This window comes from Pleurodeles waltl, chromosome 3_1 (genome assembly GCF_031143425.1).
Source record: "Pleurodeles waltl isolate 20211129_DDA chromosome 3_1, aPleWal1.hap1.20221129, whole genome shotgun sequence".
Classification (NCBI taxonomy): Eukaryota; Metazoa; Chordata; class Amphibia; order Caudata; family Salamandridae; genus Pleurodeles; species Pleurodeles waltl.
In genome coordinates, this window is record NC_090440.1 from 1,641,976,184 (window position 1) to 1,641,999,855 (window position 23,672).

The 23,672-nt window shown below is 45.6% G+C and overlaps 1 long non-coding RNA gene across 2 annotated transcripts in view; it reads right to left on the minus strand.

Moving 5' to 3' along the window:
• The window catches only part of LOC138285428 (uncharacterized), a 264,408-nt gene that overhangs the window by 115,807 nt on the left and 124,929 nt on the right, over positions 1 to 23,672 (minus strand). For both annotated transcript variants that reach the window (XR_011201593.1, XR_011201592.1), the window contains exon 2: positions 4,403 to 4,458. This is a non-coding gene — a long non-coding RNA (uncharacterized lncRNA). The remainder of the gene's footprint in view (positions 1 to 4,402; positions 4,459 to 23,672) is intronic.

Consider the following 23,672-nt stretch of genomic DNA (forward strand, 5'->3'; position numbering starts at 1 on the left):
CTTTTGGTGTCTGATGGGAGCCACCTGAGAATCTTGTGGAGCATGCGAAGTGTGTGGAAGCAGGCTCATGAGACTGCATCAGCTTGTTTCTTGATGGATAGCTTGCTATCCAGGATGATGCCAAGGTTGCGGGCGTGGTCTGTTCAGGCAGGGGGTGTGCAGAGCTCTGCAGGCCACCATGTGTCTTTCCATGGCAATGTGTTTTTCCCAAAGAAGAGGACCTCAGTTTTTTCGGTTTTGAGTTTGAGACAGTTGTCATTCATTCAGTCCGCTACATTCATCATGCATCAGTGGAAGTTAGCTTTTGTGGTGGAGAGATCTTCGGACAGTGAGAAGATAAGCTGTGTCTCGTCGGCGTAGGAGATGATGTTGAGTCCGTGTGATCTGACTGTGATGTCCAGGGGGGTCATGTAGGTGTTGAAAATTGTTGGGCTGAGGGACTCCACAGATGATCTTCCTGGGTTCAGAGGAGAACAGAGGGAGACTGATCCTTTGGGGTCTGCCGGGAGATACAAAGCAATCCATTTGAGGGCATTTCCTTGAATCCTGATGTGGTACAGTTTGTTAATCAGGATGTGGTGGGAGACAGTGTCAAACGTGGCTGAAGGATGAGGGCTGCTGATTCCCTACCATCCAGGAGGACTCTAGTGTAATCTGTGGTTGCAATCAGGGCTGTCACAGGCTGTGGTTAGCTCGAAATCCCGATTGGGAGGGGTCCAGGAGGTTGTGGTCTTCTAGGTTATGGATGAGTTGCTGGTTGATCACTTTCTTTGGCTAGGGGAGCAGAGAGATGGGCCGGTAGTTCTTCAGTTCATCTGGGTCGCAGGTGTTTTTTTTCAGGAGGGGCGTTACTTCAGTGCGTTTCCAAACCTCTAGGAATGAGGGCGTAGTGATGGAGGTATTCAGGATGCTTCTGAGCTATTGTTTTGCTTCCAAGGTTAGAGACGTGGTAAGGGCAAGGTTCATGGGTGCTCCCAAGTGTACGGAGTTTGTGAAGGAGATAATGTCTTGAATGGTGAGGAGTTTCCAGTGGGTGAGAAGGTTCTCGGGGTTCATGTTTGTGCATGTGAGCTAGTAGATGCTGTTGTCGTAGATAGCTGAGATCTTGTTGTAGAAGAAGTTTGTGAGGTTGTCGCACAGTTCCTGTGAGGGAGTGATGTTCTCAGTGGCTGCGGGATTGGTGAACTTCAGGATGGCGAAGAGTTCTTTGCTGTGGTTTGTGCTGGCTTTGATGCGGTCTGCTAGTGTGTTCTTCTTGGTTTCTTTCAGGAGGCACCGGTACTGGTTGAGGGCGGTCCTGAAGGTGGTGCAGTCTTCTGTATTTTTTGCTGATGCGCCACTTCCTTTAAAGTTGTTTGTAATTGCATTTGGAGGAGTGCAGTTCCTCAGTGAACAAGCTTGCTCTTTTGCTATGTTCTTTGACCTTTGCTGTCTTGGCGGGGGCGATATTGTCGGCGCATTCTGTGATCCACTGAGAGAAGCTTTTTTCTGCTTGTTTCGAGTCATGTGTAGAGTCTGGGAGGATGGGGTGGAGAGAGTCTCTCCACTGGTAATCTGATACATTTTTTCAGTTTCTTTGCATGGATCTGGGAGGCATGGTGCCAAAGTATGTGGGTCTGGAGATGGTGAAGTGTACGGTGTGGTAGCTGGACCAGGTGAGTGGTGTGGATGTATATGACTCTGTCGCTGAAGGTGAAGATGGGGTCGAGCTTGTCTCCTTCAATGTGGGTAGGGTTGGTGATGAGCTGCTTGAGGCCGATGCTGTTCAAGCTTTCCAGGGGGTCAGTAGAGTTGGCATCGCTGAGATCATTGCGGTGGAAGTTGAGGTCCCCTATGAATATGTAGTGCTTGGAGTCAGTCGCTTGCGGGGTGATGAGTTCCGGGATGGCGTTGCAGAAGCTGGGGCATGGTCCTGGTGGTCTGTAGGCAGGGTGCCTCTGATGGTGCTTTTTTCTGTCTGTCTGGGGTTGGAAGTTGAGGTGTTTCATCACCGGTGTTCAGTCGTTATCTTGTAACCTTTGGGGATGCCCGTGGCGGTATCCAGTGCGGAGGTGGGGTTGAGCCAGCTTTCTGTGAGGAAGATGACATCTGGGATGGGGAAGGAGATCGTGTCCCAGACCTCTGTGGCCTGTTTAACTAGTGAACATGGGTGATTGCTTCTTTTATGAAGCCATCCATTTTAAAGGTTGTTCTGTGCCTTCAATGGTTGGCCTTGTGTCTCTGGTGCTACACAGCTATTGCCTTTACGGATGGCTGCCCATACTGTGCTCTAGGGAGGCACTGCATTTTCCGGGCAGTGCTAGCTTAAGCAAAAAAAAAGTGATCAATTAATGTACTTGGTATCAACTGACCTTTCAATAAAAGACTAAACCATGCATAATTGCATGCAATATAAACTGTTATAGAAGACTCAGGTGGACCGTATCTGGAATATTTGGCATGGGAATCCTCTGCAAAGCACCCATTAACCATTATATCCTCATCTCTATACACCACAACAAATTAAATATTTTTGCATTAAAATCTGGCATTATTATTACTCACGGTGGAGGGTCCTAATGTACACGAGATGAGACAAATAAAAAAAAACTAACATTATATTATTTTTGTTACCAGAAGAAAAGTACACATTCAAAGGAAAACATGTAGATGCAGAGAAGAAAGATGAGGTATTGAAGACTGGCTTTGAAACCTGGATTATGTTATCCAGAGAAAGACATGTTTGATAGTTCCAGACATGCTTGGAATTTAAGAGAATCAACAGACTACCACTTTGCACGATGTTTAGAGTTACACCTTGCTAGATTGTTAACTATATGGTACTTCTTCGAAATAAAATGTTAAACTGACCAGGTTTCCTTCAGGCAGATTATAGCAACATTTGAATTCTGTAAGAAAAACTGATTTGTAAATTTTGGCTAAAGGTGCAGGCAATCCTTGTAAGCTTGTTGTTAAGATTAATGCTCTTGCAAAACCAGCCCAATCATTCACATCATTTATATTGTATGTAATTGGAGTAATTAATTAGGAATAGAAACTGTAGGTGTCTGAGGGCTGCTGTAATAGTAAGTGTCTTTATCAACTGAAAGGTTTGTGGGTACCAGTTGGGACATTTATTGATCAACGCTTTTTTTTCATGGAACAATCCATATCCAGAGTTTGTTGATAAAGTTAGATGGATGTGGATTGGATTAGCATCTATTTCTTTACAATGACAATATGCTCATGTTCAAAATGCAGGAAGGAATTAATAAATTGAATTCAGTTTGAGATGTTGGATGATCTAAATCGATCCAAATCCTGACTGATTACATATCTGCACATTGCACCATTTGGAGTTCTGGATAAGTGTGTAGTAATGCCAGCATGCTCAAATGATTCAAAAGTATATCAAAAGTATATTACTGGTTCCAAGGATAACGCAGCCTTCAGTTACTGTGACATCATTCGAGTATGCAGTTTTCTTGAATCCTTCCTAACAGAGTAAATATTAATTTGTTTTTAAAGAGTATTGTGCCGGACAAGCTACCGAAGATCCGACCCAGCAGTACCCTGGGGGTACCATCAAGTCCGGAGAACGTAACCTGGACATCGTTTGACCGCCAACCACTCAGGCAGCGTCCCGATACAAGGAGGGGGTTTTAAACCCACATCGGGACGGTTTGAGGAGGAGAGACCTTCGGCAGCAACAGAACCACCTGAAGAAGCACAGCGCGAGGCCGAACTAAGGAGAACTGCTGCGGTGACAGCGGCGGCAAGCCAAGTGCCGTACAAAGCGGCAACGAGGAGGAACCTGAAGACAGCGGTCCGACCCTCGTCCCAGCGTCCAGGTGGAGGAACAGGAGGCAGCAAGGCCAGTAGACCGGCCACGCTCTGGGGAGAGCGTGGCCCTGCCAGGTACGGTCCTAATATAGGACGGGGAAAAGGAAAAAGCAGGACAAGCGGGAGGCAGGATGAACGGATTACCAGACAGCGATCATTTTTCTTTGTTTTTATTTATTTTTTGATATTTGTTTTCTTATTGGATTGTTTTGAGGAGAAGCGTAATAATGCCTGTTGAGTGAAAGAAAAGTAAAGAAAGTACCATAGCTAAAGAGAGTGAAGATTGATATCACGCTTTAGTTTATCCTGAATATAGCTTCTATATGAAGTATTAGGGGAATAGGAGGGAAGGAAAACCAACCACCTCGAGTAGACCCCATAAAAGAGAAAAGAGGAAAGGACAGAAAGGTCAGGAGAAGATACAGCAAAACCAGGAAAAAAGACAGTAAAGACGGAAGAATAGACAGCATAAGAAAGGAAGAAAAGGGAAGCTAGTAAACGAGAAATGCAGTACAAGAAATAAAAGAGAAGAAAAACAGTAAGAGTAAGACAGATCAGGGAAAACAGGGGTAATACTTACAGGTCCACCAACGGTCTTTTCTTCTTCTTTTCCCCATGTGCCTCCTGAGACACCATCTGGAAAGGAAAGAAGGAAGAAAATTATGACCCCATGAACCCTCAAAGAAGAACAAGGATCGTACAGGAAGCATACGATAAAGAAAGAAAGAACAAAACAACTGCTAGTGAACAGCAAAATCTAATAAAGAATATATATATTATAACAATTGGCTGCGAGCCTCCCTTACGGTGGCCCTGTGACAAGTATCTGTATCCACTAATCTACCATTTGACAATGTTAATAGTATGTTCAACATCTCCTGGATAAAATTTGAGTGAGAGAACATTTTTAACAGAGAAAGATCGCACCCAATTGTCTATTTAGATCTTAAAAGGCCTCTTATAGCTAGACATAAACTCCTGGAAGATTGAAAGAACTCTCTAGATGAAGATCTGGGTTCATAGAGGGACTGGCTCTGGTTCTACATCTTTACTTGGCATACTAATAAAGAGTATTATAGTTGCCTTTCTTGAGCCTATTTTACCAGGACATGATGGGTGAATGATTTGAAAGCCCAGGAGAGCATAATCCATGTGTGTCCCAGTGATAGGATTAAGTGAATCTATTAGTAACAGATTTATGGTCCATAGGTCTGTCTTCCAGTGGCAACTCAGAAATCGAAATGTATATATTTGCTTCCATCTGTATGTGGGAATAGATAAAACAGTATGCAGAAATGTATGTTGGAAGCTTTTGTCTGATGTATTAGAGAGCTTCTCTTTATAAGTATTGTCCTATTTCGTAATTTTGTGATTGCCATTTTACTGGAGAATGGATATTCCTGATTGTTTTTATTACTTTTATCATTTATCACCTAAAATAATTTATTTTGTATACAATACTGATCTATAAACAAGACAGATCATGGGGGAATCGCCCTCCTGTTATGCAGTATTGTCTTACTGCACCAACAGAGAATGTATAAACATTAATGACATTCAATTAAGAAATATAGTGTCAATACGTATATCTGAACAGATTCAAAGGCTGCCCAATATAAAACTCTAACAAGAGATTTGTAGCACAAGGTAAAAGCAATAAAGTACTAACGCAATAAGTACTAGCTAATAATATTGTTCAAGTTGATTTAGGTTGTGCAGATTAATCAAATTGTTCAAACTTGCCTTAAGCCCATAACACATTGTTAGTATTAAAATGGAGACAAAGGCAGAGAGCCATCCCACACACTCCTCCTGGACTCTAAAGGTAAAAAGGCTGAGCGCAGTAGAAGGACTGGTTAACCAACAGACACAAACAAGTATGTACCAACACAGGTCAACACAATTCACTGCTTGACAACTCCATTGCTGATCTGGCTCTCCTTCGGATAGGTTTTCCTATAGCGTATTGGGTGGTGCCAAAAGCAAAGGAAATCAACAAACAGCACTCTAGAATAGCATCCCAACACCAACAGGGCACTGTACATAGCTCCCTGCTGGGAAGTGTTCGTAAACCAGGTGAATGCAGCTAGGAATTTAAGGCCACTAGGATGGCCCGAACAACGGGGCTAAAGAGGAGCAGGAACTCAGAGCGTAGAACAGCCCTCTGAGTGCAAAATCTCTCTGGTCAGCAGGGAACATCACTTGCAGAAAGTTTCCCAGAATTAAGGGCCGTATTTATAGGCCCCTAGCGCCACAGGAGCGTCACTTTGGGGTGGCGTTAGCAGGGCGCAATGAGGAGGAATACTTTTATTCCTCCTCGTTTTTTGCTTTTTCTATTGGTGCTGCATTCTGAAGCACACTTAGAAAGAGCAAATTGCCAGAAATGATTGTTTATGTGCAGGAAGGTGTCCCTTCCTGCCCATAAACAGTCATTTGAACATGAGGCTTTGGCACTTCTGTGTGTGCTGCATTGTGCAGCACACAAAGAAGTGCCAAAGCGCCATTAGAGATTGTTTATGTGCAGGAAGGGACAACTTCCCGCACATAAACAATCACACCCCTCAACGTTGGCATCCGCCTCTGTTGGCACTGGCAGCTAAATTTAGCACCAGCGCAGGGGAAATCCCAGGCATGTGCCATATTCAGTTAAATATGGCATATCCCCTAGTTTTTAAAGTGACGCAGCGTGGCGCTGCCAATTTTGGCTCAGCACTGCGCTGCACCACTTTTCAATAAATCTGGCCCTAAATCTCAATTGAATCCCAGAATACAAGAAAAATGGGTATGATAATTGATGTGTGAGAGCCTTTGAGAATGAATTACTGCACATGAAAAGCATCTAATGGAAGTCAGTCACACCTATCCCAGACTCCTACAGAAAGAGCTGTTTAAATGCTTCCAGGAATCAAAAGTCTAGTGGAAATGTTTTTCCCATTGCATTGGAAGCTGGAACCTTTTCAGAATCATAAATCATTATTGCATTGCCGGAAGTATCATATTTCCGGTAATGCAAGATGTCAGTTCAAAAGTTATATAGGCCTCCTAGCTTAATAGGTATGGATGGCAAGAATTTAATTCAACATAATACCCAGGAATGGGAAGAGGAAGGCCTCCTGAGCATTTTACAACGGCAGATATAGATTTGACCTCTCCACTGTCAATCAGGCTCTCACTCTCTTGACACCTGGTGTCAAAATATTTGAAACAGAAAAAAGAAAGCTTTAGTGCAGTTGTTGAACCTGGCCCTTTTTGCAGGGTTGCCACCAGATTTTCCCTTCTTTTGCTAAGCCCAGAACCAATTTAATTCGTTTTGATGTCAGTTTATTTAGTAATATTTAATATTTGTTTGGGATTTTCTTGTGTTGTGTTTTCACTTGAGATGCAGTTTCGATAACAACCAAACTTCTCGACTCTGCGAGGTATAGAAGATTTCAGAAATGTTTCCTTGGCATGACTTAACCTGAGAGAATCCCATGAGCAAAGCTATAGATAAAACCAGGCCTCTCAGGCATAACATTATTGTAATGGAAGGCCAAATGAAAATATTGCTCGTGTTTTCTTTGTGTGGGTGGTATTGCAAAAGCAGAAAGATCTTTTGCAAGGAAATTATGAGGCTAATTCACTCTGACAACTATTCTAGTATCCCTCCCTCTTGGAGCCAATTTCCCAGAAATTATGCAGAACGTTGCCAATTTCCTCTGGGCAGTGCATTAAATCAGCAATGTAAACATTGCCTCCAAGGACCCAGCAGGAGCTCAAAAAAGGCGACCCAGCAGATATGCCTGACGCTAAGTAATTCCTGGTCCAAGAAAATAATAATTGAGCACAAGATGACTATCTTTTGATAGTGTGTTTACTTTTCCCCTCTCTTTTTTTCTTCTCCTCTCTTATCGCTCACTCACTATGGGCACCAAGTGTTTCTATTAATCCTCTGGTTATTATTTCATGACAAAAATGGTTTGTGACTAGAAGTGACCTAAAAGGTGGCAGGGACATGGACAGAACGATTTGAACTGTAATAATTTTCTGACACTTAGGTTTAGGGTCTCAATATCTCCTAAAGTCAAATACTTCCTACTCTCTCACGCCTCACATAGGTTTCTACACTTTCACTCCCTTATTTGCTTACTTAGTAGCAGTTTAAGAAGTGCCCTTAACATTATGTTTGCAAAGATATAAATGACTGAATGTTTATTAAAATCAAAGAAACTAGCCAAGTGGTCATAACACCTAAATGTATAATCCTGCCAGTGACCCAAAATCCATATGGAGCCATTCTCACAATCCAGGCGAAAAAGCAACTCATGGCTACAATGGTGTTTCCAAAGACACGGCTAGTTGAGACCAGTGGGTCGCCAGTGTGTTTTCAGACCAGATAATCAACTAGTCAACCCATGGTTCTCCCATTAAAACACACACAACATCTATGCCTGCTGGAGCACTACCTTCCACATCACATTATTGAAATATGACTCATTGACTCCTTTACATTGGACCACTGCAGCTCACTCCACAAGGCAGAGGTGCTGAAATATCCTTAATATTGCAGGACATGCTAGCCTGCAAGAAAAGTAAAGGTCAGAGGTTCGATTTGACATTCAGTTCAACAGTCAACTCCTGAATATGTGCTACCATAAGTGCTCACCAACCCACCCATATCTTTTGGAAGCACTGTCATGTTTCATCCCTATAAAAACATTCCCGGAGGACATTCTGAACTCTAAACTGCAGGTTCTCCCACAGACATTGCACTTTGTGTTCTCGCCTTACCGCCCAAACACCTTTGGTGCAGCCCCAGGTGTTTTCTATATAGTTATTTTCTAGCATGCAACACAACACAGGGGCTGAAAATCCGTCCAGTAGATTTCCCATAGGCATTCTATACGAACTTGACACCCTGGCCTGGTTTTCACCAACCAGTCGATCAACCCACTCCAGCATTTAGTGACTGTCCCTCTGCTTGTGTTGAGTCAGATTACAAATTACCAGGCTCCTTGTCTGAGCATACCACGGTTAACTTGATCTGAGAGATGAGCCTATCACCCAAGTGAGTCCCAGAACGAACATATACCAGTTTTGCTGAGCAGAAAGTGGTCTAAAATACTCTGATTATCCCGGCCCCTTCGCCGACGTCACCACCGCCACATTCTTTATACAGATGACTTGCTGATTTGCTCCCTTAATTACATTTTCGCCAGTCTGGCGAGTGAGGTCATAGCAGCCTTTAATCAACAGGCTTGCAGGGTACCAACAATGTGATGCTTGGTTCCTGGTGTACTAGCGTTTTCCCCACTTTGGCCTCTCACCCTCCAGAGCACAGTCCACGAGCAAATGGATTAGGTTCTACTTCTAGTCCATGCTAAAGAACATCACTATGTGTAATTGCTTCGCAGCAGTGGTTTATCAATCAGTCTGTTTATTTAGGAGTACAAGTTTGCATAAACTACTGATGGAATAAAACATAAATAAATACAATTAAAGGACACATTTACATAGTGAGGTATATAAATTTCAATGAATGCAACAATTCAGCCCCCTTCATACATACACAAATCTCCATTACAATACAATCATATCTCATCAAAATGCATAAATCCTACTAGAGAATAACGTTAGCTGAATGTGTTTGGCAGGCACCAAAATGTAAACAAACTGGACACCAGCATGCCCTTCCAAAATATACGGATCTTTATTATCTGTGTCAGGAATGAAAAAAGTTAATAAATTCCATAGCGTATGCATCTATACCTTTGAAAACACCCTCCAACGGATTTTCTAGGCACAGCATATGATCTTAGCTGTAGTGAATTCTATTGCATCATATTCAATACTTTTGCAAAGCTTTAGGGTGTATTTTACTTAATCGTATACTGAGATGTTTGAATAGTGCTTTCAGCCAATATCTCTTCTTGTCCTAAATAAAACTGGTACATTGTTGTTCATTTTATTCTAGCCCAGTATGGCATTCAGAGACAGCTGAGAGCCCTTCGACCATTTAACAGTAAAATCCCGTAAGAAGAGAATGCCAAGGCTAAATTTCAAGTAAAATGAACACTCATAGGCCACAGCCATCCTAGCCATGTAAGGGTCTGGCTTGCAGGCCCACAATCGGACCTTCAAATAATACTCTCACACTGTGTCAGATCCTAAAACCTAGTCATCAATAAACGTAACGCCAGGGGTGGCTCCTCCGGTAGGGCAGAGGAGTGTCATTCCCCACCCGCCAGCAGCAGAAGCTGCAACGCTTTCACCACGAAGGAATAATAAACTAGGTTTCACCACAAAGGGATAATAATAAACTAGGTTTATTATTCCTTCCTGGTGAAAAGAGCGGGCATAAGGGATAACAGCCTTGGAGGGGAGTGCACAGAGCACTCCCCTCAGAGCGCATGTGTATGTTGGCCAGCCGTTTCGAGCCAGCCAAAAACACATGCGCTGCAGGCCCTCTCCAGATCAGCAACACGGTTGCTGCGCTGGAGAGAGCCTGCACAGGCTCACAGTCTGCCTGGGAGCGCCCAGCCAGGGCGCTCCCAGCCAATCCTGACACTACTCAGAGCAGCGTCAGGATTGGCACAGGGCAGGCTGGGAGCTTGTGCCTGCAGTGCCAGCGAGACGGAGGAGAGGAGTGGCGCTGCGAGGAGCGAGGTAAGTCTTTATTTTATTTCAAATTTTTTTAAATTATTTTTTTAAACCTGCTCCCGTGCGCTGCCCCCCCACGCACCGCCCCCACCCCTGACCCCCTCCTCATTAACGGTGCAAGCCGCGTCTGCGTAACACAGTGCTAGACACTTCATTTGGTTCTGCCCAGATGTTATTCCTCTCCAGCATTGGTCCATGGGGCCTAGAAGCACTCGTAAAGAAAAATATAAACTTCAGATTCAGTGTAACTCTTATTTACCATCTATACCTCACAGAAATACAACGAAGGGTTGAATATTTAAATTAGGGTATAATACAAACACTCAGGCCCTTAGAAATACCTTAGACCTGTATGGGCAGGTGTACAAAAACTTGTCAACCAATATTGCAGAATTGTGGACTTAATGAGATGATTATTTCTCTCAAGTCTCCATCCCTTTGACCTTAGCATGGATAATGCGAACGAACAAACTACTAAAATCTCTAACTACAGGTAATTTTAAAGTCACTTACACCCACCCTCTTTCAAAAAAAAGTATTAAAAAATCTCTACAGGTACCTCAGTCAGATGGTCCCTTGATCTTTATACCCAAAAGACCTCCAAAAAGTGCTCCACATGGAGCCTGTTGGGTATTGCACACACTAACCAACATGAAGCACAACCCGATGATGAAGTAGCCAGCTTGTTGGGGGAGGGTCAGTGTATCCTGAACAGAAAATCCTGTGGACCTGTAACTTAGTGACATAAAGGAAAACTCTCCTTTGAGCACTCCTTTCGGAACGTCACACTTTTTTGATTGATACATTGATGATCCTTGTCTTTGCAACAAATAATCTAGATAAAACAACATTAATTTTTCTTTTTTTTGTCATTTTTATAGTGACAACTGCAAACTCTACTGATACCAGTGCTACAAGGTAGCCGAATCAGGAACTGTTGCCAGCCTTGGTTGATCTCCTTCCGCTTCTGACTCCTTTTTAGGGTCGAGGCTGCGTTGCATGTGCTCGCGCATGTGTAAAGCAGGGAGACTCTTTAGTGTTCAGAAAAGGGCTCGGAGTCCTGTCAACATGATGTCAGTGTTTTTTATTGGTTCGTGGGCTTGCCTAATAATATCTGCTTGCTTTCATTAGTCGGAGGCACGCATAGGTCATGCCTTTTCCGGTGGCTAGCCCTCCTCCAGCGCAGCGACCAAATACAGAAAACATGCGAGACTTTCTGTTTTCCATCAGGCTCGTGGACTTCTTTTTCTCTAATTTACGAGCGCGATCTCGCTTGGCAGAAGTCGAGCGCTTTACATAGTTAATTTCACTTTTTCGGGTTATGTACATAAATGCACTTTTGCCCGAAAGGTGAAAAGTCGGGTTAGGAGTTTACAACGCGATCAGCTCTAACATGAGCAAACGCAAGACCCGTTGCATTGTAAATGCTTGTATTTGTTTGCTGTGGGGTAGGCTCTTGATTTAATTGTGGCCATTAGTGTAAATAAATGTATTTCTGTGTAATATAAATTAACTTGTTAACCTTGTAAAGTCCTGTAGTCAGGAATCGTCACTCCGTAATCTATTATATTTTACACATATCTTGTTCGTTCTCTTTTAATCATTTACTTCTAATTTTTGCTAGTTCATAATCACTGATGAAATGTTTAATATTCGATTTAGTGTGTACGTTTTATAATGCTACCTTAACTTAAAGTGTTATGGCTTAAAGTAAACAAAAATGAAATTTGATTGAGTCGAACATGTACTATTTGGTTCAGTCAAGATGGTTTAGGCACCTTCGTGAAGATGCCATTATAAACATGCAGGTTTTTTCACTCCCTTGAGTGGCCACAGGTCAAACCAATCACAGGGTCACATGCTCAAACACAAAACATCTTAGCAGCCTGCAGTACCTATAACTTGACCACCTGGCTTCAGTCCCAATTTTTTTTAAACACATGGAGATTGGTCTCTTTGCAAGCCCCGCTCCTTCAATCATAAAGCACCTGTGAACCCTGGGCCAGAGAAGAAGTTCCTGCAATAGCCAGAGTGGAGTTGCTAAAGAGTGTGACTTCTGATGAAAGACTGGAAGTATGTGATAACCACGGATTAGCAATGTTGTATCCAGGGAGAGCAAAGGCTGAATTGAGTGTAGAGACAGGTAAAGGCTGCATGGTATTATTTGTTTCAGAAGGTGTGTATTTGTTGTAATGTTTCCCTGTGCATGTGCTGTATTATGTCGGCACCCCCGAACACAGAGTTAATCTCTGACACAGTTATGACTTTTGATGCCATAATGTTGGAACTGACATAATGGGGGTAAAACTTGACATGTTGGGCATCCTTGGACCACTCATGTCATGATGACAGCTTATCCTTGCCATATCGCAAGTTTGTTTGCCCTAACTGTGGCCATTTATCACATATTCTTGGCCATCCATAGAACCGCAGTGGCTGCTAATATATCAAAGTGGTGGGGAAACATAAAGCCTCCTTACCAGCTAGGACTCTGTTAGCCAACCGCTGGAAGGTAGCAGGGGCATTCTTCAAGCCGAAGGGCATCACCTGGAATTGGTAATGGCATTCAGGGGTTGAAAATGCTGACCTCTCTTTTGCCTCCTCAGTCAAGGCAATCTGCCAGTACCCTGATGTTAAATCAAAAGTACTGAGGAATTTGGCAGCGCCTAGCGTTTGAATCAGCTCATCAGCTCTGGGAATGGGGTGTATGTCAGTCTTAGTGACAGTGCTAAGGCCTCTGTAGGCCATGCAGAACCAAAGTTCTGGTTTGGCACCCGGTGAAGCCACCATGGGGCTGGCCCAGGGACTGCTAGAGGGCTCCATCACCCCTAAGGCTAGCATCTTGAAGACTTCCTCCTGGATACTGGCTCTTACACTGTCTGACAACCTGTACATTTTGTTCTTTACTGTGGGACTGTCTCCTGTGTCAGTGCCATGGATGCACAGATGTGTGAGTCGAGGGGTGAGTGAGAACAGTGAGGCAAACTTTCCCAGCAGCTGGTAACAGTCACCGGGCACTGGGGTCAGGGTGGCAGAGAGGTTAACATCCTCCACTGACCCATTGTGTTAGTGCAGAGAGGGGGTCAGGGAGAGGTTCACTCTCCTCCTCCGCACCCTCATCTGTCACAAGGAGCATGCTCACTTCGGCCCTCTCAAAGTGAGGCTTTAGCCTGTTGACGTGGAACACTTTCAGGGGGTTCCTATGGGTCTGGAGGTTCACTCAGTAAGTGGCATCCCTATTACACTCCTTGATTTCATATGGGCCAGTCCAGCAGTCCTGGAGAACTCTGGGCTCTACAGGCTGCATGACCCATACTTTTTGGCCAGGCTGAAACTCCACCAGAGTGGTCATCTGATCATAACAGTGTTTCATTACCTCCTGACTGGCCTCGGGTTGCTTTTGGCTCTTGTTTTTTAGAGGAGGTGCATCTGGTTCTGGAAAGCTAACATGTAGCTGACCACATCCTGAGGGTGGGGGGTTCCTGGGAGCTTTCTTCTCCCCTTCTTGACAATGCTCAGAGGTCCTGTGGCCATAGAGGAGCTCAAAGGGACTGAACCCTACTCCTTTCTGTGGCACCTCCCTGTAGGCAAAGAGAAGGAATGGCAAGAGGACGTCCCACATACACCTCATGGCTTCAGATAGGTCAGCAATCATGCTTTTCAAGGTCTTGTTGAAACTCTCAACTAAACTATTAGTTTGAGGTAGATAGGGTGTGAGAACTTACAAGTTACACCAGTCACATCCTACATGGACTTCATCTATGCAGACATGAAGTTAGTCTCTCAGTCAGACACTAGGGGTCATTACAACCCTGGCGGACGACGGAGAACCAACAGGCTGGCGGTCTTGCCCCAGCGTATTATGACTATGGCGGTTACCGCCATGGTCATCCGGCGGTTCTCCATTCCACCCGCAAGGGCGGAGACGACCGCCGGGCTGGAGACCTGGGTCTCCAGCCCGGCGTCCGTCACTATACCGCCGGCGGTATTTTGACCTGGCTTACCGCTGAGGTTTTCCAGTGGTCTGAACCGCCATGAAAACCATGGCGGTAAGCACTATCTGTGCCAGGGAATTCCTTCCCTAGCACTGATAGGGGTCTCCCCCACCCCGACTCCCTCCCCTACACCCCCCACCACACCTGCCACCCCCAAAGGTGGCAGGGCCCCCCTCCCCACCCCGACCCCCAACATCACTTCACCCATACCCACACGACACGCACGCAGGCACCACCTACACACTCACACGCACACACGCCAACATACATGCCTACATCCACACACACAGTCAGACACGCACACCCACATTCAAACATACATGCACACATCCATACAGACATACCCACAGACATACATGCACTCATTCCCATACACAGAACACCCCCGCAAGCATCCATGCACTCACACACCCTCTCTACATACACAGACGCACACCCTCCTCCCCTCACATACGATCGACTTACCTGGTCCGACGATCCTCCGGGAGGGGACGGGAGCCATGGGGGCTGCTCCGCCGACACCACACTGCCAACAGAACACCGCCACGCCGAATCACAGGACGTGATTCGGTGGGCGGTGTTCTTTTGGCGTGGCGGTGAAGGTGGAGCAACCTCCACTTCCCCACCGCCCGCCAGTATGGCTGTTGGCGGGTCTCTGTCGGAAAAAGGACGGAGAGCAGCCAACAGTCATAATACGGCAAGTGGCAAACCGCCACTACTGGATGTCTACTGCACGGCGGTCCCTCGGCGGTCTTGAAAAAAGACCGCCGAGGTTGTAATGACCCCCACTGTCTCTTTGGGGAACCCCACATGGGTAAAGATCTCCATCAGAGGTCTGATCACTACAGGTGCAGTCACTGTCCTCAGAGGGTTTGCCGCTGGGTAGTGTGTGGCATGATCCACCAAGACCAGGATGATCCTGTTGCCTAGGGCTGTCCCGGGGTCAAATGGACCAATGACGTTGATGCCACCCTTTCAAAAGGGGTGCCAACAACGGCAAGTGGGATCACGGGAGCTTTCATGTTTTTCCCTGATTTTCAGCTGGCCTAGCAGGTGGGACAGGACCTACAGAATGTATCTGAGGCTGTCTTTATTCATATGACCTAAAAATCTTTGCTAGTAGTCAGTTGTCTTGGTTAGACACACATCCATCGTGCATACTTCATTATACAATCCCTTTCAGTGGTATGGTATCAGATTGTCTTTGCCTAAATATCATCTGACAAAAATATTGTTTCTTGAATACTATTTAAAAAAATTCGAATCCAAAAATCTACACTGAGTGGTGCGCTATTTTTGTAAACAATATTTCAGCCACAACATTTTTGTGAGTAGATACTTAGGCAACAATATTCTGACATACCACCCTTTCAGCACATCGTTACCACATACCACATACCACGACCACAAGCCCACGCGCCATCAACCACCTCAAGTGCATCCTGATCAACGCTCGTTCCGTCCACAAGCACGCCGTTGAACTTTGGGACCTCCTGGACTCCACAGCCCCGGACGTCGCCTTCATCACGGAGACATGGATGAACGCCTCCTCTGCTCCAGACATCGCTACCGCCATCCCCGAAGGCTACAAGATCTCCAGAAAAGACCGCACCAACCAAGTAGGAGGAGGTGTCGCCATCATCTTCAAAGACTCCATCAGCGTCACCACCTCCACCGAAGACCCCCCCCTCGCCGCTGAACACCTGCATTTTCAGATTCGCACCGACCCAAGGACCACCCTCAGAGGATCCCTCGTCTACCGTCCTCCCGGACCTCGCGCCTCTTTCAGCGACGCCATCGCCGACTTCATCTCCCCGCACGCCCTCGCCTCACCGGACTACATCCTCCTAGGCGACCTCAACTTCCATCTGGAACAAAACAACGACCCCAACACCACCACCCTGCTCGACAACCTCGCCAACCTCGGCCTCAAACAACTGGTGAACACCGCCACCCACATCGCCGGACACACGCTCGACCCTATCTTCTCCGCCAGCAAACACGTCTTCTTCAGCCACACCTCTGCCCTACACTGGACCGACCACAGCTGCGTCCACTTCACATTCCGACGCGAGACCTCCCACCTCCGCACTCAACCCATCCCTCATCGACAGTGGAACAAGATCCCTGAAGAGCAACTCTTCTCCGCTCTCGCCGCCAACCAACCCACCCTCACCACCGACCCCAACGACGCAGCTCTAAACCTCACAAACTGGATCTCCAACTGCGCTGACAACCTTGCTCCCCTCAAACGCACGCATCGACAGACCAACACCAAAAAACCTCTCTGGTTCTCTGACACCCTCAAAGAATCAAAGAAAACTTGTCGTGCCCTTGAGAAGGCCTGGCGCAAGGACCACACCGCTGACAACATGACCGCCCTCAAGAACGCTACACGCGAACACCACCACCTGATCCGCACTGCCAAAAGGAACTTTTTCACCGACAGACTAGACAAAAACAGCCACAACAGCAGAGAACTCTTCAGCATCGTCAAAGAGTTCTCCAACCCCAGCGCCAGCGCCAACGCCGTCACGCCCTCACAGGATTTGTGCGAATCCCTCGCCACTTTCTTCCATCGCAAGATCAGCGACCTCCACGACAGCTTCGGACACCAGACCCAACCATACACCACTGAACCCGCTTCCCCGGACATCACCCTCAACAACTGGACCCACATCAACACGGAAGAAACCAAATCCATCATGAACTCTATCCACTCCGGCGCCCCTTCGGACCCCTGCCCGCACTTCATCTTTAACAAAGCCGACGACATCATCGCCCCGCACCTCCAGACCGTCATCAACTCTTCTTTTTCTTCTGCTACCTTCCCCGAATGCTGGAAGCACGCTGAAGTCAACGCCCTACTAAAGAAACCTACGGCTGACCCAAGCGACCTGAAAAACTTCCGCCCCATCTCTCTTCTACCTTTCCCAGCCAAGGTAATAGAAAAGACCGTCAACAAACAGCTGACCACCTTCCTGGAAGACAACAACCTGCTCGACCCTTCACAAACCGGATTCCGAACCAACCACAGCACGGAAACCGCCCTCATCTCAGTCACAGACGACATCAGAACCCTGATGGACAACGGTGAAACAGTCGCCCTCATTCTCCTCGACCTCTCGGCTGCCTTTGACACCGTCTGTCACCGCACCCTAATCACCCGCCTACGCTCCACCGGGATCCAAGGCCAGGCCCTGGACTGGATCGCCTCCTTCCTCGCTAACCGCTCCCAAAGAGTTTACCTCCCTCCGTTTCGCTCAGAACCCACCAAGATCATCTGCGGCGTACCTCAAGGCTCATCGCTCAGCCCGACACTCTTCAATGTCTACATGAGCCCCCTCGCCGACATCGTACGCAAGCACGACATCATCATCACCTCCTACGCCGACGACACCCAACTTGTACTCTCCCTCACCAAGGACCCCGCCAGCGCCAAGACCAACCTACAAGAGGGTATGAAGGACGTCGCAGATTGGATGAGGCTCAGCCGCCTAAAGCTGAACTCTGAAAAAACGGAAGTCCTCATCCTCGGCAACACCCCGTCCGCCTGGGACGACTCCTGGTGGCCCACGGCCCTCGGCACCGCACCGACCCCCGCAGACCACGCCCGCAACCTCGGCTTCATCTTGGACCCTCTTCTCACCATGACCAAGCAAGTCAACGCCGTGTCCTCCGCCTGCTTCCTCACTCTCCGCATGCTCCGTAAGATCTTCCGCTGGATCCCCGCCGACACCAGAAAAACCGTGACCCACGCCCTCGTCACGAGCCGCCTGGACTACGGCAACACCCTCTACGCCGGGACCACAGCCAAACTCCAGAACCGCCTGCAACGCATCCAAAACGCCTCGGCCCGCCTCATCCTCGACGTACCCCGCAACAGCCACATCTCCGCACACCTGAGACACCTGCATTGGCTCCCAGTCAGCAAAAGGATCACCTTCCGTCTTCTCACCCACGCACACAAAGCCCTCCACAACAAGGGACCGGAATACCTCAACAGACGCCTCAGCTTCTACGTCCCCACCCGCCCCCTCCGCTCCGCTGGCCTCGCACTTGCTGCCGTCCCTCGCACCCGCCGCTCCACGGCGGGTGGGAGATCTTTCTCCTTCCTGGCGGCCAAGACCTGGAACTCCCTCCCCACCAGCCTCAGGACCACCCAGGACCACTCCGCTTTCCGGAGACTCCTAAAGACTTGGCTGTTCGAGCAGCGATAACCCCCCCTTTCCCCCCTAGCGCCTTGAGACCCGCACGGGTGAGTAGCGCGCTTTATAAATGTTAATGATTTGATTTGATTTGATTTGATTATCAGAAGGTAAACAATATGCAGCCCTGAAATTCAATAAGGTAATTCTTCAAACATTAAAGCTTTTTAAAATGGCCTTGACCCCCACCTTTCTACCAATGTTGATCAAGGCACTGAAATCATCAGTGAGGCTGTGGTGTTCTAGGATACTCTCTGTTCCTGGGTTCTAGAAATACTGGTAATGGCATTTCGGCCAAGCGAGTGGCATACAGATTCAGGTGTTCGTGTTCTTGATTGGTCTATCCAGTTGGAATTTGGTGGAGATGGTTGCTGGTTTCCAAGGTGATTCAAGCCTACAAGTTATCCCACAGTGAGAGCATAGAGGATTAAAGGTTTTTCAAATACACTTCTTATTCCACAACTGTAGAACTGCCTTAGAGATTGGAATCATGGATAGCAAATTATACATCTCTTATTGATCAAAGCACTTCTAGGGCACAAATGGGGAGGCTTGATTAATCTCATTAACTAATAACATAGCTTTCGGTGCGAGGGTGAGCTTATTCTCACAAGTTCGTACCTGCACTCCACATTCTCATGCCCCTTCTTTTTCCCTATCCTCAGATCTTTGAATGTATTCAGTCACTGTGCTTAGGCTACATATTCCTTGTGATTCTGACGGAACGTGCTGAATTTCTTGATTGTGATAACATTCTTCGATAATCTGTGAGCCCACATCATTACTAAGGCTAAAGGAGTTCAAATGTCTCTCCCATTTTTCAAAGTTCCTCTGATGGAATCTGTCTGTGATTCTATCAGGACATTGGTTCGAGTTGGCATCTCGAATCCATTTTTTTCAAACATTTATTAGTAACCCAACAGATGTATTGTGCCCCTTTATACAGATGCAACCAGTGCTTGGGTAGGCTAAAATGTAAATAGGAAATAAATAACATAACACAAGAGGATATAAGTAGGATTTGTAAAGCACATGGCTACTAACTAGAGTTTCCCAGCACTATGCCATTAGGTTATTTGCAATACGCAGACTGTCTTATTATTCTTGTTAGAAAAGCCGGGTCTTTAACTTTTTCTTAAACAAGAATATATCAGCCACTGCGCGTAGCTTAACAGGGAGCTTGTTCCAAGCCACTGTTCCGAGATATGAGAAAGTACGACCTCCAGTTCTCATGAAATATGAAATCAACTTACCCTTAAGGCCTCAGCCAGCTGTACTGAGGGAGTGAAGTACACATTGAATAATGTGGTCTAAGGGCCATGCCCCGTGGCACTCCCACTGTCAGCTCATGAGCTCTTGAAGAAAAAGGAGGCATCTGCCATACTTCCTGACTTCTCTCCTCCAAAATGGAGGCCAGCCATTTCATACATACATCTTGTGGCACCATATTATAATTGACATCTGTAAGTGCTACTTAAGCTGTCAGTGAGATAAACCATTGTCCTTGTATATAGAAAAATTGAAAAAATATATTCTACTAGGCAAGAGAAAAAAATACTAGAAGTTCAGGTCTGAAAGTCCTATTAAAAGGACACAAGAAACCTCACGACTTGTAGCATTTTTCACCATTGGGTTCAGGCCTCATTGGGTGGATTGTGAGATCTATTAACCCCAACAGGATCTAAAGTAGAGAGCTCTTCAAAGAGATCTTTTCAAAAGATGCTTGAGACTTCTTTTTGAAGGATGTTTTAAAAATGAAGAACAGAAATGTAAAATTGCCTAAAGATGAAACACAGTTATCTTTAGAGTTTACAATGACAGGATTAAACAATATATGGGATACTAACCCCTTAGCTGCTGAGCCTTCCACACCCCCCAACCCAGAGCCTTTTTTGGTTATTTGTGGTAGTTCGCTCTTAGTGATCCATAACTTTTCTTCCACATAAGATATCCACGCCAAATTAGTGTCCCTTTTTCCCCAACATCCAGGAGATTCTAAAAGTACCCAGGGTTTGTGAATTCCCCTGGCAGGGATGGAGAAAATAGGCAAAATGAAGCTGAAGTTTCTGTTTTTGGGAAATGGAGGAAAAACGTGTTGTGGATAAAAGTGTCTTTTTTTTCTAAAAAGGCATGAGTTAATGGTTTGCTGTGCTAAAGTCTCCATCTTCTCAGCTTTCAGGAATATGGTGAGCTGAATAAAAAAAAAACAAGTGTCTTAGCACAGTTTTGGCATTTTACAAAGCGGTAGCCCATTTTTCTTAATTTTTTTGTGTTCTCAATCTGCTTCCAGTTTGTTGTGGAAACCAGTGTGAAACCCATCGATGATCCAGAAAAGCCTATAGACTGAAAAGTTGACATGGGGCCTGATTTAGAACTTGGCTGACGGGTTACTCTGTCACAACGGTGACTGATATCCCGTCCGCTGAAATCTAAATCCCATTATTGCCTGTGGGATTTAGATTTCGGCGGAAGGGATATCTGTCAGTGTTATGATGGAGTGACCCTTCCGCCAAGCTCTAAATCAGTCCCAAAATTCTGAATTCAGCAAGGGGCCATGTGTAGATCCCTCTAGGTTTTCTCAAAGAAACTAACTGTTGATATAAAGAAATGCTGAAAATGAGTAGGCAAAAAGGCAATCTGTGACCACGTTTTCATCAGGAACTTTTTGTCACAATGGCCAATTTACAAAAACAATATACTATTATACCCGCTAGGCCCTTCTGGTTGCGGTAATATATAAGGTTTGTAGGTTTTCCAAGAACCAAAGGTACCCAGAGCCAACAACAGAGCTGCACTGTGCAATGTTTTTTCATTGTCCACAAAGTATAGACCAATTCATATAGGGAAATATGTAAAGTGAAAAATGGGTAAAAAGGAAACCTATGTATTTCTAAAATGTACACAAGATATGGTGTATAGGAGCAGGGGTTATTTGTACATCTCTGAATTAGTTGATGCCCATACTAGCATATGATTTAGAGAGTGTTTTTCAAAATGTCTTCTTTTTTACACACTGATAACTTTTGGAAGGCACAAAGGCTGTGAATTCCAATTGGTAATAACAAATATCCTACTATTCTATGCTCCCACATGTTTTCTGATAAAAATGGTACTTCGTGTGGGTATGCCAAGTGCCTATGACAGGAAGCAGCCCAAAACGCAATGTAGATAGATCACAACTTTCCACTCAATGCTGACCTGTTTTTTGCAAAATGGGTAGCTGTGGATTTTGGGCCCTAGTCCAACCGGCACCTAAGGAAGCATAGTAAACCTGTACATCTTTTAAAACTAGATGCTTAGGGAAAACTATGATGGGGTGACTTGTGTTGCTCCCAACAGGATGTTTTTCCCAGAATCCCTTGCAAACCTCAAACCTTGACTAAATAACACATTTTGTTCACATTTCTGTGATGGAAAGTTCTGAAATCTGCAGGGAGCCACACACTTTCTTCCCCCTAACATTCCCCTAAGTGTTCTGATACAAATGCTACCTCACTTGTGTGAGTAGGCCTAGTGCCCATTTCAGGAAACGGCCGAAAATGCAACATGGATACATTACATTTTTCCCCTCAAAACCGACCTGCTATTTGCAAAGTGGGCAGCTGTGGATTTTGGGCCCCAGCTCACCAGGTACCTAGAAAAACCTAGCAAACCTGCACATTTTTGAAAACTAGAAACCTAAGAAAATCCAGGATGGGGTAACTTGCGTGGCTCTCACCAGGTTGTGTTATCCAGAATCCCTTTTAAAACTCAAACTGTGACAAAAAAAAAAAGATTTTCCTCACATTTCTGTGATGGAAAGTTCTGGAATCTGTGGGCAGTCACAAACTTCCTTTCACTCAGCATTCCCCTAAGTCTTCTGATTAAAATAGTACCTCACTTGTGTGGGTGGGCCAAGAAACCTTTACTCAAAAGACCATATAGTGCTACGTCGAGATATCAGCAATAGGGGTAGCTGTGGGATGTAGGGCCATGCTCAGCTGCCACCCAAAGAAACCTACCAACTGTTGTAGGACTCTCATACCAACAAAACTGCTGGATTTTGGCGGCAGCACCACCAAGCATGGAGGAATGAGTCTGATACTACACCATGTAACAGCTGTTGGTCTAACCCTTCAGGTAGCTAGCAGCACCTCACCAGAACCCAAGAGTAAAGGGGATTTGTGGCAGTCTATCACATGACACCCTAAGACTCCTCAGGGAAGTCGTGGTGGATCAGATCATACCCCTTTCTCTCAGTTATACACATCGCATACATGCAAAGAGAAAAGCAGGATTTGGTTCAGTGCATTTATTGAAGCAGCTGCCTTCTATATAAAAAGGCATGAATTGTGATTATTAGGATAATGAAACACAATAACATTAGAGCAGTGACTAGGAAAGTGAAACAGAGGAAGAGTTCCACCATATTGTCACAATAGCGATTCTAAAATCCCTACCTGCATTACTAAGATTCTATATGAGAGCAATAGCAGTGTTAGCCTCAATCTGCCAATCTTGTACCCGGAAGGACACCCAATCCCCATACCTGTACTGTAGGTAGAGAAGAGGTCTGTTGTTCAGCTGGGAGTTCTCCCACATAGATGAAGAGAAGGTGCAGAGTTTCTGCAGAAACTGCGATAACAGCATGCAGCATGAGATAGCAAGCTGGCTGTAATGTTCCCTCTAAGATGGTGGGGGCAGTGTGATGTTTTATAATGAAGAACTGCCCAGATGTGACAATACATATTTTGCCTGAGTAGGGTAGAAATCGTACTCTTAGTACCAGCAACACCCATTAAACTGTCATGTGCAACCTTGGGTTGAACACAGGATTAAAATGCTGTGCAAAGAACTGAATAACAAATTCTGCATGAAAGGGCAAAAGATCAAAATAATAAAACATCTCCACTAAAATGAAGCTGTGCTAAAATAATAAGAGAAATAAAATGAAATGCAGCTAGGTGAAAGGGCACAGGCCGCAGGTCTAGAGCTAAAATAATGTGCCTGTGTAAATGCTAAAATAACC